This window comes from Peromyscus eremicus, chromosome 9, assembly GCF_949786415.1.
Source record: "Peromyscus eremicus chromosome 9, PerEre_H2_v1, whole genome shotgun sequence".
Taxonomy (NCBI): domain Eukaryota; kingdom Metazoa; phylum Chordata; class Mammalia; order Rodentia; family Cricetidae; genus Peromyscus; species Peromyscus eremicus.
The window spans coordinates 104420795-104433361 of record NC_081425.1 but is presented as its reverse complement, the minus strand read 5'-3'; the positions used below and the strand labels follow the sequence as shown (position 1 = coordinate 104433361).

Below are 12567 nucleotides of genomic sequence, written 5' to 3'. Positions count from 1 at the left end.
GGTTCCATCTGTCCTTGTACTCACCTGGCAGAGCCAAGCCTTAACTAAATATAACTCTGGGAAAGTCTGTGCTTTCCCATGCATCTATGGCTAGAGACTTTGGCTGCTTTTCTTAATTAACATTCATGACCACTCCCCTAAGAAAACTTTTGGCTAAATTGCAAAATTGATATTTTTTTCCAGTCCTTTGTCTTCTCCTATCCTATTCAATTAGTATTTGATAGCTTCTTGCTCATCAAATTTCCAACATGTCTTCTATCTGCTTATTTTCAGGGCTCTATATTTCACTGCAAAAATATAAGTGAGCAGAAAATACCTTTCCCATGCTTCACACCACCAGACAGCACATTTTTTCATTTCCCCTTCAGAGCCACCCATCCCTGCCTGCCTGCCTGCCTGCCTGCTCTGTGCTCTGGGAAGCTTGGTTTGGCGTGTGCACCAGCTGGGACCCCTCCAGACTCTGGTAGGTTTGGTTCAACCAGAGGGAGGATGATGGAATGGGACTGAGGTCCAGGGTGTTGATTCTCTATGTTCTGGGTTGTGGGAGAACAGTTGCTGCACTTCCCCTGCAAAGGCTCTTTCCCACGGTGACAGCTGCAGCCAGAGTCCACGCTGGTGCAACGACAGCCCTTCCACTTGTCTCATCAGGCCTGCCGTGCAGTGGCTCCCTATTCTACTGTGAGGCACTTCTCCAGCTCCCATCAGTGTGCCCAACTTGCCCCTTTCTTTGTAAATAATTATTAACAGCTCCTTGGTGACCCTGGTTAAGTATGAGATCAGTTTCCTGGAAGAGTTCTCCTGACCCCTTCCAATGGGCCCCCATTAGCCAATATAGAGCCCAGCTTTTCTCTGATGTTAATCTCAGCATTCTTCTGCAGCCTTCTGACTTACTGAAGGATTCCCTCCAGTAGCTCATTGCTCTCACTCCTACTCCACTCCTCTCCACCATATCACATCTCCAAGTGTGTAAACACACTTCAACTGTTTCAACAAAACTCCCCCAGCAGCTGCCTCATTCATCTCTAGTTCCATCTGGACTCCCACAGTCTTCCTCCTTGGGATACCATGGCCTCTCCATGGGTACAATGGTGAGCTCTGCCTCAACTTCCTTGACCCATCAGCAACACTTTGCTGTCTTCCTTCCTTGATTATTGGCTGACTCACTGAAATCTCCTTCTCAGTGTTTTACTGGTTGCTTCCTATACAGTGTTGAAGTGCTCTAAAAGCCACTTCTCAGGGCTTTTCACCTGCCTGTGAAAGTGAGTTCGCACCACTTCATGCTCCAAAGTCCCATTTTTCCTTAAACTGAGCATGTCCAGATGCACAACTCTCGGACCTTCTCATCCACTGTGAGAGTATCCTTCTTCTCCACCCTCCCAAGTAATTAGAAACTCTGTCCTCTCACCTGCTCTGGCATCAGAGTCACCTGTTTCCTCTCTCTCTTATACTATATACTATATACTATATACAAATATACTATATACTATATACAAATATACTAATCCACCCATGATCAAATCCTTTTGGCGACACTACAAGTGTGTGTCTTAAGTTTTACCACTTCTCCATATGACTCCCATGACTTAAGCAATACCATTTCTTTACTGATTGCTTTGCTGGCTTCTAAGGTGATCTGTCCCTTGGTCCAGATTCTCCCTAGTACCTGGAGTATATGACAAGTTCTCTTTTCTCCTTGCTCAGTTGTATACTTCTTCCTTGTATGAAGCTGTTGTGTTGACTTTATAATTAGTTCCCACCAATTCTACTCTACAGAGAAAGGAGCTAAATGTTTTTTTATTGCTCTCTCTGGTGTATATCACATTAAGGCACAGTGATGTCGTGATCTTATTCATGATATAACAGGGATACGAGTGCCAGACGACTAGGAAAGACAGTACAGGAACTAGCATGATCAACCTTCACACTTGAAAATATTAATAAGTCATAAGTTTTCTTCTTGTATATTTGAGGGACCAGCCTTAATATTAATACTTCCCAGGGGCTCAAGAGAGAAAACTACGTACGGAAAGGACTATTTTTGGGAAATAGAATCTCAGCACACCGAGCTCTATAGTCCATTTGCTTTAATTCCTCTGGGATAACTTCCTATTTACATAAATTTGGTTCTGTTCTCATGCCTAGCTCCTTTCTTGCCTGATTTCTATATATATTTATCTACTGCTCCCTCTAAGTTCTATCTTAATTCTCTCATACTAATTCTGCCTCATCTAGGTCCTTCTCATCTCGTTCTTATCCAGCTAGTACTTCCCCATCTGACTCTTCCTCATCTTCCATCTTATCTACATGTTCTCTCTGGTCAAAATCCTCCTTATCCCTCTCCATTCTCTGTCTCTAAGTTTTCCCCCAAGTCTCTCAGCAGTCCAGTTATAAACCCAAGCAATATCAATCCCCTGGTGGAGCAAGGTCATCAGACTTGAATTCTACGGGGTCATAAAGGCAGGTAAGAATTTTCCTCAGGCAGTGACCACCAGGCTTTCTTTTACAATCCAAAATGGGAGTGGTAAAAGAGAAGGTCAACTGAGTGCTAATGACCGGTTAGCATATCAAAAAGGGGATCTATGTGCTCAGTCTACATTCTGAGAAGTGGTTATGTAAGAAGTTAGGGGTCCATAAAGTTAATAAGGCTATAAGAAAGGAGGGTCCGAGCTAAACTGTGTAAAGCTATTGCTTAAGGTCCACCTGACCTAGGTGGTGTCTCCTTGTGGAAATTACCTTAAATCAGGAGACTAGCATGTGGTGGTCTGGACTGTTATTTCTGTTACTCCTTGAAAGTGGCTAAAGGAGATATCTGATTTCAGTGCTGAAAGGGGAGAAACAGATGGGCTTGGGGGAAGAAAGCCTTTCCTGAGGCTGTTCTCCAAATACCTTAAATGTATATGTCCAGAGAGTGATAAGTCCACATTGTTAGCAATTCTTAGGGAAATATCAATTGGGAAAACTATGAAGGCACACATGACTTTCATAACAGAAGACAGCTGATATATAACAAGCCAAATAACACCAAAAAGCTCCTTGGAATTTGGCTTCCTCTGAAGGAATTCCTTGATTCCTTCAGGTAGTGGCTTTGCCATAACCAGCTGAGTTCCTGTTTTCCTGCAGCCCATAGCATTTTATCTCAATTCTATAGTCTAAGATTTAAGTTTTACTCCAGGTCAAGTTTGAGAAATAGTTTTGGGAATGAAGTATATAATGCTTTTTTTTATGAAAAGGAAAAGAAAGTAAGTTTCGTGGATAGGTAGAATGATGATGTATAGATGCTAGACAGATAGAGATAGAGGATAGGAAGACAGATGATAGGTAGATAGATGATAAATAGATAGATGATATATAGATAGATGACAGATACACATGTACATACACACACATATATATACATAGATAAATACATAGATACATAGATGCATAGATACATAAACACAAACATTCCTACAGAGCATGCATGAATGTACGTGGGCTTCTTTGGATGTTCTGGGACAGTCAGCCCATGCACCACTATATAGAACCACAGCTACTAACAGATAAAGCACAGGACTGAGAAGAGCTTTGTGAGTAAAACTGTCGTTCTTTAAGCAAATGATGAGCACATTAGCAAGTTCCCTGAGGACTGAAACCTCAAGAATAGAAGGAAATCTAGATTATTCTCAGATTTACAAGAGTAGTACTGATTTTCAAGGTCAAAAGGAAGGCACAAATAGACATTCTGAAAATAGACTAAAAATACTTCTTAGGTGAAAAAATAATGAACTGCATCAATTCAATGAGCAAGTCAGGTAATTCTCATGCATAATAAAAATGGAGCTGTTTCTCAGGCACAGTCATGCCCAACACATATTTCCTATTACCATTATTCCTTTTTTGCATTTTGAAGTTTAGTAATGTAGAGTACAGGAGTAATTATTCATTTCCTTCTCCAAACATTTTTGAAAAAGAGAATTGCTGTTTTAAAATAATAAATACTAAACTGAATGCTACAGAGGAGATGTGGGGCTCAGGAAGACAGGTCTCACTAATTAACTCTCTACTCATTAAAGATGAACAGCTCATGAAGCCAACATTGTGCTCTGGTTTTAAACATGTAATTAATATGAATGAGAATGAATAGTTAAAATAAAATAATTTGTTAATGAAATGGTTGCTCTGTGACCTACTTGTGAAAGTATAGTTTTAACTTTCTCTGTTGATAGACTCAGTTCTCCAGTCATGTGTTTCAGCAACACCCACGTAGCACTTACTATATGCCAGGTTGCTCTGAGAGGAGGGCTAATTCTATCTCAATGCTCTGGCTAATACAGAGGTAAACACTATTTTGGTCATACAGGAATATGGGAAACTGAGGCATAGTGAGGCTAGGAAGCCTACCCAAGAAACACAACTAGAAATAATTCAACCACGGGCTACCTTTAGAGTCCATGTGAAGGCAAAGAAGTTTGTGAAAGAATGTAACATTTTGAAAATTAACTTTGGTTGGTTTAATGCGTATCTGAAAATGACTAATAGGTGTTAGTTGATGGACTTCACAGTCTTGTGCACATGTTGAAGTTGGTGTGTTGGGCTGAAATAATTAGTGTTATCTGTATGTGTGATGTACAAGCATCTTCTAGGATGGGTTCACCCAGAAACAGATACTGAGACAAAATCCTGAGTTCAGGTAGTGTGTCTAGAAAGTGATGCCAAGAAGCTCAGGAAAGAGAATAGGTACTCCAGGCAGGGAAGGGAAGAAGTTCTATGTCTAAGCTCATTGCTTTATGTGATATTTGCCTCACGACAGGCCAGTGGTGGACATTGTCTTTGAAATCTTTCTTTCTGCTCCTCTGTCAACCATGGTAACACTCATGGTAAGGCTGGCCAGCACACAGAGGGTGCTGAAGTAACCCACGTAAAGCCGACCAGGCTACAACACCAGCCTTCCAGGCAGGATGTGTCCACAAACTGTTTATAGAGTAACCAAATGCTCTCTTGATTGGATTTGAGGGCTGCTCCACATGACGGAACTCATGCCTGGTGTGGTAAACATGCTCAAAACCCATGACAAGGGAAGTCTGGGCCCTAATGGAGAACCTATTGATGTTATTTTTCTAAATAGTCATGTTGTCAAACCACATTCTAAATATTTATGTTCATATATATAGATTTATGCTTCCCAAAACCATGATCAAAGCTTTTTATTGTAGTGGTAAATAGTTCACTCTTCATTAATGAAATACCTTTCAATAAGAATAAATGACTCTGCTGTAGCTGTGACATCAATATTATCCCACCTTACCTGATAGGGTAAGGAGACATCTCAGAAAAGGGGGTAGTAAGAGTGTAAGAGCCAGAGGATGAGGAAGAGTGCTAGAAAATGCTGTCCTCAGGTCATGAAATGGTTGTTGCACACACAAACTCACAGCAGCTGTGGTTACCTAAACAACACCAGTTAAAATTCTAGTGTGGATGGGGATGGGCTCCCTGGTGGCTACTAGATGAGAAAGAGTCACTTTTCTTTTGGCGTGTGGCCACTGGTAGGTTTCCAATACCCTAGTGGATAAACCCAGGCCCGTGAGCATGTGGGCAGCATGAACTGGATGCAGTGGGTTAAATAAGCAAATAAGTGAATAACTACAAAAGAGAGCATGAAGTTGAATGGAAGATGGGATCCTGAAGGGACCTGGAATGGTGAGTAATAGGTAATAAGATAAAGATATAGTTTATACATGCTTTAAATTTTCAAAGAGTAAGTTAAAATTAAAAAGGATTTTTTTATTTAAAAATTGCCTCACAAATCTGTATGTCCTATGAATTCAGAGTGTATATCCCCTGAAAAAGAATGCACATCTCTGGCCAGGCAGATGAAATCTTGTCTTTAATAAACATTACCCATTACAGCTGAGTTGAGTTCTGAGGAACTGAAGTTCTTATTTTTAAGCACTTTGGTAAGTGATTGATTTAACCTAAAATAAAGTTTACATGTATCATGGGATGGTAAAGGGAGAACTGAATCTCATTCTTCTGAAAGAAGAATATTAACATATTAACAAAGTAAAACAAAAATTGAGCTAGTGTTTGTTGCTGTGGTCACACACACACACATACACACAAAAAACCATACACTCTCTACTTTGTTTTATCTCAGAATAGATGAGCATGATTGCTTCTGAGAAAATGAAAATGTCCCAACATTGTTCACTCTTTAACTTATTTGGTGGTATACTTTTTAAATTTTTTTTTATTTAAATTTTTTTTATTCATTTTACATACCAACCACAGATTCCCCTTCTCATCCCTCCTCCCACTCCCACCAGCCTCCCCCCACCCACCCACCCCTCATCCCCTGCTCCAAAAGGGTACAGCTTCCATGGGGAGTCAGCACAGCCTGGTACATTCAGTTGAGGCAGGACCAAGCCCCTTCCCCCCTCTTTCTTTAGAAATATGAGAATTTAATATACATACACTGTACTTGGATTCTCTCTCTCTCTCTCTCTCTCTCTCTCTCTTTACATATGTAAAGTTTGAAGTCATTCTGGGATAATAGAGAGTTCCAAGCCAGCCTGATGGACAGTATAAAATCCCATCAAGAAAGAAAAAACAAAGAAAGAACAAAGGAAGGAGCTGTTGTGGAATATTCCTTTACACTGTGAAGATGTGTCACTGTGACTGGTTTAATAAAGAGCTGAATGGTCAACAGCTAAGCAGGAAGAGGTTGGGTGGGACTTTTGGGGACAGAGAGGACTCAGGGAAGAAGAAAGGAGGGGTCGCCAACCAAACTTGGAGAAAACAGCATGAGCAATATGGAGAGATAAGGTAATGAGCCATGTGACAGAACATAGATCAAAATAAATGAGTAATTTAAATTATAAGAGCTAGTGGGACAAGCCTAAGCTAAGGCCAAGCTTTCGTAATTAATTATAAGTCTCTGTGTCATTATTTGGGAGCTGACAGTACAGAGGAAGACTTGCTACACATGGTGTCTGCTCACTATCTACGTTGCCTGTGTGTCTCTCCATATCTGTGTACACTGTGCTCTTCACTTATTCTGCACCCCAAAGGCTGTGAAAATGCCAAGGATACCTTTGTTCTCTGGTTTTCAGTTAGCCTCAGCCAACAACAGGCATGCATTGGTCAAGAGATGGATTAGACAGATAGGGAATTCCCTTTCTTGGTTTGCCTCTATTTAAGATGAAGCCTCGGTGACTCCCTGGTCCTGTCTGGTGACCTTCTCTTGCAGGCACAGCTCTCTCTCTACAGTCTTCCCCTTACAGCTAGAATGGTGAGATGGGGCTGGGAAGGTGGGGCTAGGGATCTTGTGCAGCATTAGCTTTGAGACCCTTTCTTGCTAAAGACATGCTCCAAGGCCCTGGCTGAGGTTCCAGCAATATGTTCACATAACCATATACATATATTTTATTTGGAATTGCATTCTTTTTCTAAAAGAGAGTTCCTAGCTGAAGTCTAGCTCACTGGTAGAATATTGGTTGAGAGGGCCTGGGTACCATCTGCAGCACTGCAAAATAGATAGATAGTTGGATAGATAGATGGATGGATGATAGATAGATAGATAGATAGATAGATAGATAGATAGATAGATAGATCGATGGATGATAGATAGATAGATAGATAGAGAGAGAGATAAGATTGGATTGGATTGGATTAGATTAGATTGGAGCCCTCAACTTGTGTCAAGCTTCTAGTTTCTAAAAGTGTGCACTTGTAGTTGGGTAAGCCTCTCCTCTCATTATTACCTGCACTGGGTACTTCTCCCATCCTTGGCCGTCCCTTTAACCCTGAGCCTAATGACACCCAAACTCAATACACTGTCTTCTGCTTGCCTTTGGACTTGTAATGGCCATTGGTCTCCTTCTTGTCTCTATCTGTGTTCTTCCTTGTTCCTTGAACCTATGATGTCATAGGCTGGTCACATAAGTCCGAGTGTCAGATACATAGGAAAGATTGCTTATAGAGCAGATACTTATCTATGACAAAGCTGGAAACACAGCCCTGTTTCATAACCAGACAACCCATGTTTCAGTTTCCTCCTGTTGCTGTGACCAAAAGCAGCTTGGAGAGGAAAGGGTTTACTTGACTTACCCTTTCAATCAAGACTAAAAGAACATCCCAGCAAAGAGGACTCAGCTCCAATTCTTTTTTCTAAATGATTCAGATCCTACCTTATTACCCTCTTCCTCCTTCCTCTCTTCATAGGCATCCATCTGCCCATGCATTTGAAGCACTCGGGAAATGAGGGGTTCATTAGAGTTGGAGGTGCCAGAAGGGGGACTGAGGAGTGTTAGGGACTGGGACTTACAGAATTCAGCAGGAAGCCTTGTAAATAAACATACTCTCACCAGATAGGAACCTCTTAATTACTTTGTTCTCAGCAATCATGGCTTCTGATCCTAAAGAGGCAGTAAATACTGGCATTGGTGTGACCTTAAGACATCCTAACACATCTGATAGTTTCCGCAACATTCCAAAAGTACCAAAAATACCGGGGGAGGGGAGTGAACACTATGGAAGGATCTGATATGTTTGAAAAAAGTGTCTTTACAAATCCAACACTGTATACAATGAATATATGCTGATAAAAATCAGAGAGACAAAAGCATATTTATTACACTCAGGAAAACACTAAATAAGAAAATAAATACAGAGATAACAATGTATCACTCTAGTGGCCCTTTCAAAACTGAATAAAGTTAGTCCCAGGGACACTTTACCTTGAGGATCTAAGTACTCACAAAGAATTTGATGACAGATGTAGTCTGGGTTGGAAACAGCAACAATCATCTTTCAATAATTCATTGAGAAAAAAATAGGCGAGAAGAAAATCTGGTTTTAACACTTCTTTTAATAGTAATGAATCAAAGTGATAAAATTATGAAAGAAATATAAAAAAAGTGCTGTTGCTCAGATATTTTTGATAGTGGAAAATTTTAATATGAAACTAAATAAAGAGGTTTTTGTCTGTTTTAGGCTAGGATATTTTTGCCAAATAGTTCATAGAAATAAAACATGATAAAAACATTTATATTCTCATATAATATTTTACATAGCTCTAGTACCTCAGGAATACACAATGACATGAATAATTCATGAGATTAAAAATGACATATTACTTCACAAACATTAACCTATAATTAGCTCACTCAATTACTGAATCTCACATGGGCACAGCAGCTCACTCTAGTACTGAATCTCACATGGGCACAGCAGCTCACTCTAGTACTGAATCTCACATGGGCACAGCAGCTCACCCCAGTACTGAATCTCACATGGGCACAGCAGCTCACCCCAGTACTGAATCTCACATGGGCACAGCAGCTCATCCCAGTACTGAATCTCACATGGGCACAGCAGCTCATCCCAGTACTGAATCTCACATGGGCACAACAGCTCACTCCAGTACTGGAGCTCACATTGGCACAGTATAATGGTATGGCAGAGGCATCATGACCAATAATACTAACACCAAGGATGGAATAAGGAATCTGGGTTTTCTTCTAAAAACCATGTATTCTGGGCAGAGGACATTTGTTCAAATTATTCAAAATGCATCCCCCCTACATCCATCTACATGGCTGATGACTACTGGGATCATCGTCCAACCCACCTACAAATAAGAGGAGTGAGTCTTTAGCCATAGGAAAATCCAAGTGTCACACCAAAAACAAAGAAAAAAAATAATTAAGATGCTATTAATGTCATGCTTGTTAATGAGGAGGACTCAGAGTTAGTAATAGAGATTCTGTGTCAGAATATGTAACATTAAGGCAAACTTCCATTTCTCTTTGGAAAGAAAGAAAGAAAGAAAGAAAGAAAGAAAGAAAGAAAGAAAGAAAGAAAGAAAAAAAAAAAGGTTATTTTCTAATATCCATGACCTCACTAACCCTAGGCCACTAGCTAGGTTTCTAGTACCAGGCATGACTACCTTCTTGTTGAGTGTCCCTTACATATAACTGGACAGCTGTTGGTCACCACCCACATGTGAGTGCCACTATGGCCCCTTTACAGACAGTTTGCCCTGCTGGTCATTATCGTGGTTCACAGGTGCCGCGGGGTGAGACTACTGCCTTGCCCCCCTCCACCCAGACATCCTGCATAGCATTTTCTGGTATCATGGAGTCTAGACTGCAGAAAAGAGCCTTTCAGGTTAGATTTAGCTCCAATCAGTCAAGGCGTATGTCCTAAGCATGTGGTACTGACTGTAATGGTTCCTTATTACATTCTAAATCCTGTCCTTATACCTATAGAAGTGTATCAACCACCCCTCATCAAAGAAGCCTCTCTTCACAAAAAATGGTGTTCCTCACAGAAAACCACAACTGGACACAGCACAGATAGCAATGGATTATGGGGAACCCAGCCCCACTGGATACATCTATATCACAGCTCCTGCATCTATGGCTCAGGGAACATTGAGGAAGAAGAGACAGAAAGATTATAAGAATCAGAAAACCAGGAAGTCTGCAGTGAAACAGTCTCTCCTAGAAATGGCCTCATAAACAAGACCAGAAAACTAGCAACACTGATGGATATATTAACATGGAATGGGGTGATTTTAAAGGGATCTCTCCCCTCACAAGAGCTACAGGCAACAAATGCCTGCTGGAAAAATGAATTAGTGTCTCCCAGAGATGAGCGCTTTTACTGGTTGTACAATGCCCAGTGGGTAGCCCTGAAACTATGTACACACAAACAACAAAAACAGATTCAGCAGGTTATATTTATATATTTGTGCACACAAATACATACATATGTATGTATATGTGTCTAACAATAATAATCAAAGAAAAGGAGACCATCGACTTGAAAGTGAGAGGACATGGGAGGGGCTGGAGGGGCAGAGGGAGGGGGAAAAGTGACATAATTCTGTTTTAATTAAACATATATTTAAAAAATAAACCGTAACTACTTTAACTCGCACTGGCATTCTCTGGTAGCTACCATGATTCCAATTGAGCTGTGATGTCTGGGCTGACTCGTCAAGTCTCTCCAGCAGTGGCACAGGCCAGTACTTTTTAAAAAGTCATACTCTAAGGATCACTGTGATGGTGTGCCCAGACTTCACACCTGCAGCTGCGTAGGATGAACGGAGTCGAGGAAAATCAAGTCTGAGGGCAAAGGAATCGGTCCTAAATAGATCTGCAAGATCACAAGCTAACAACAAACTCCAAAATTAGTGCCCAGCTTTGTACAGCACTTTTCCCTTGTACCAGGTGGTATCACATGTCACTAGGCAGTCCCATCCTATAATGTCCTCCTCTCCCTCCTGAAGACTCTTACTAGCAGAAACTGTTTGGAAAACTACCTAACAATGACACTTTGCCACATCTGTCTGTGTTTTGAGAGGTAATTCTGTAAGATCCCAGGACTAAAAAGCTATATGCCCCTGAAACAACTGGCAGGAAATATCACTCAGTCAGCTAAGGTAGTTTATCCAAATTGCCAACGTGAAACTGGATGCTGTTACCCAATAAAGTAAAAATGGACTACACTTGGAACACCCTCTGGATGCCTTTCAGTGTGGCGTTGAGTAATGCTACTTCTCAACTGACACATCCAAATCAAAACAGAACCACCAAGGTTTTCAGGCCCCACGGCTAAAAGCTTGAGTTGCCAGTCAGTTTTAAGCAAGGATTCAGCCAGGGTACTAGAGAGAAGGTTGCAGAAAATGAAAGACGTTATTATCAAAGCTGACCCCAGGACCAGATCTGGGAGGTACAGACATACCATGTTTATGCCGAACTCTTTTCCTGTTCCCTTCTATGAAGCACTGGCCATGTCCAACAGTTTAGGTTTTAGGTAGAAATACAGCTGAACGGACCTGTAATACTCATGCCTGATGGGGCAATTAGTGCTGAGCCCAGGGCGGCCCAGTGACATGGCGGGAGGGGAACAGAGAGAGACAGAGACCTAGCAGGCAACACTGAGACAGGAAACAGAAAGAGAAAGGCAGCCTGAGCTAGCTGATCTGGTGGCTTCCCAGCATGCTGCCGTTTATGTTTTCATAAATGTATGGTGTTGTGACAGGGGGCCATCTTGAGAAGGTCACTCCAAAGCTCACTGCTTTGTGGAATTGGTTTGTAGACAATCCTTCTCTATGGGAATCACAGCTCAAATAGCTCTAGAAATTATAGCAAGAATTCATAATTGAATCTTGGGAAATTAAAAGGCTTGTGCACAACAAAAGAATAATAGAGTGAAGAGACAGCTGCTGAACAGGAGAAAACCAGCCAGCTGCTCCTTTGACAAGGGGTTAAGATCTATAATATGTAAAGAATTCCAAAACTTAAATGCTAAGAGAGGAAATAACCTGATCAACAGGTAAGTAAATGAAGTGAACAAACACCTTTCAAGTGAAAAAAATACAAATGGGACACACACACACACACACACACACACACACACACACACACACAAAATGTGCCACCCTTTTAGCCAACAGGAAAATAAAAATTAAAACTGCACTGAGATTTGATCTATGTCAGTCAAAATGGCTATCACCAAGTGAAAAAAACAACAAATATAGGCAAGGATTCAGGTGAGAAGGGATTATTACATGCTTTTGGT

The 12567-nt window shown here is 41.0% G+C and overlaps 1 long non-coding RNA gene across 1 annotated transcript; it reads left to right on the top strand.

Annotated features, from left to right (window-relative positions):
• Window positions 1-2482: 2482 nt before the first annotated feature.
• On the top strand, window positions 2483-10845 carry LOC131920167 (uncharacterized). The gene is made up of 3 exons (XR_009381524.1): window positions 2483-2555; window positions 5527-5676; window positions 10248-10845. It is a non-coding gene; the product is annotated as an uncharacterized LOC131920167 (long non-coding RNA).
• The last annotated feature ends 1722 nt before the right edge of the window (window positions 10846-12567 follow it).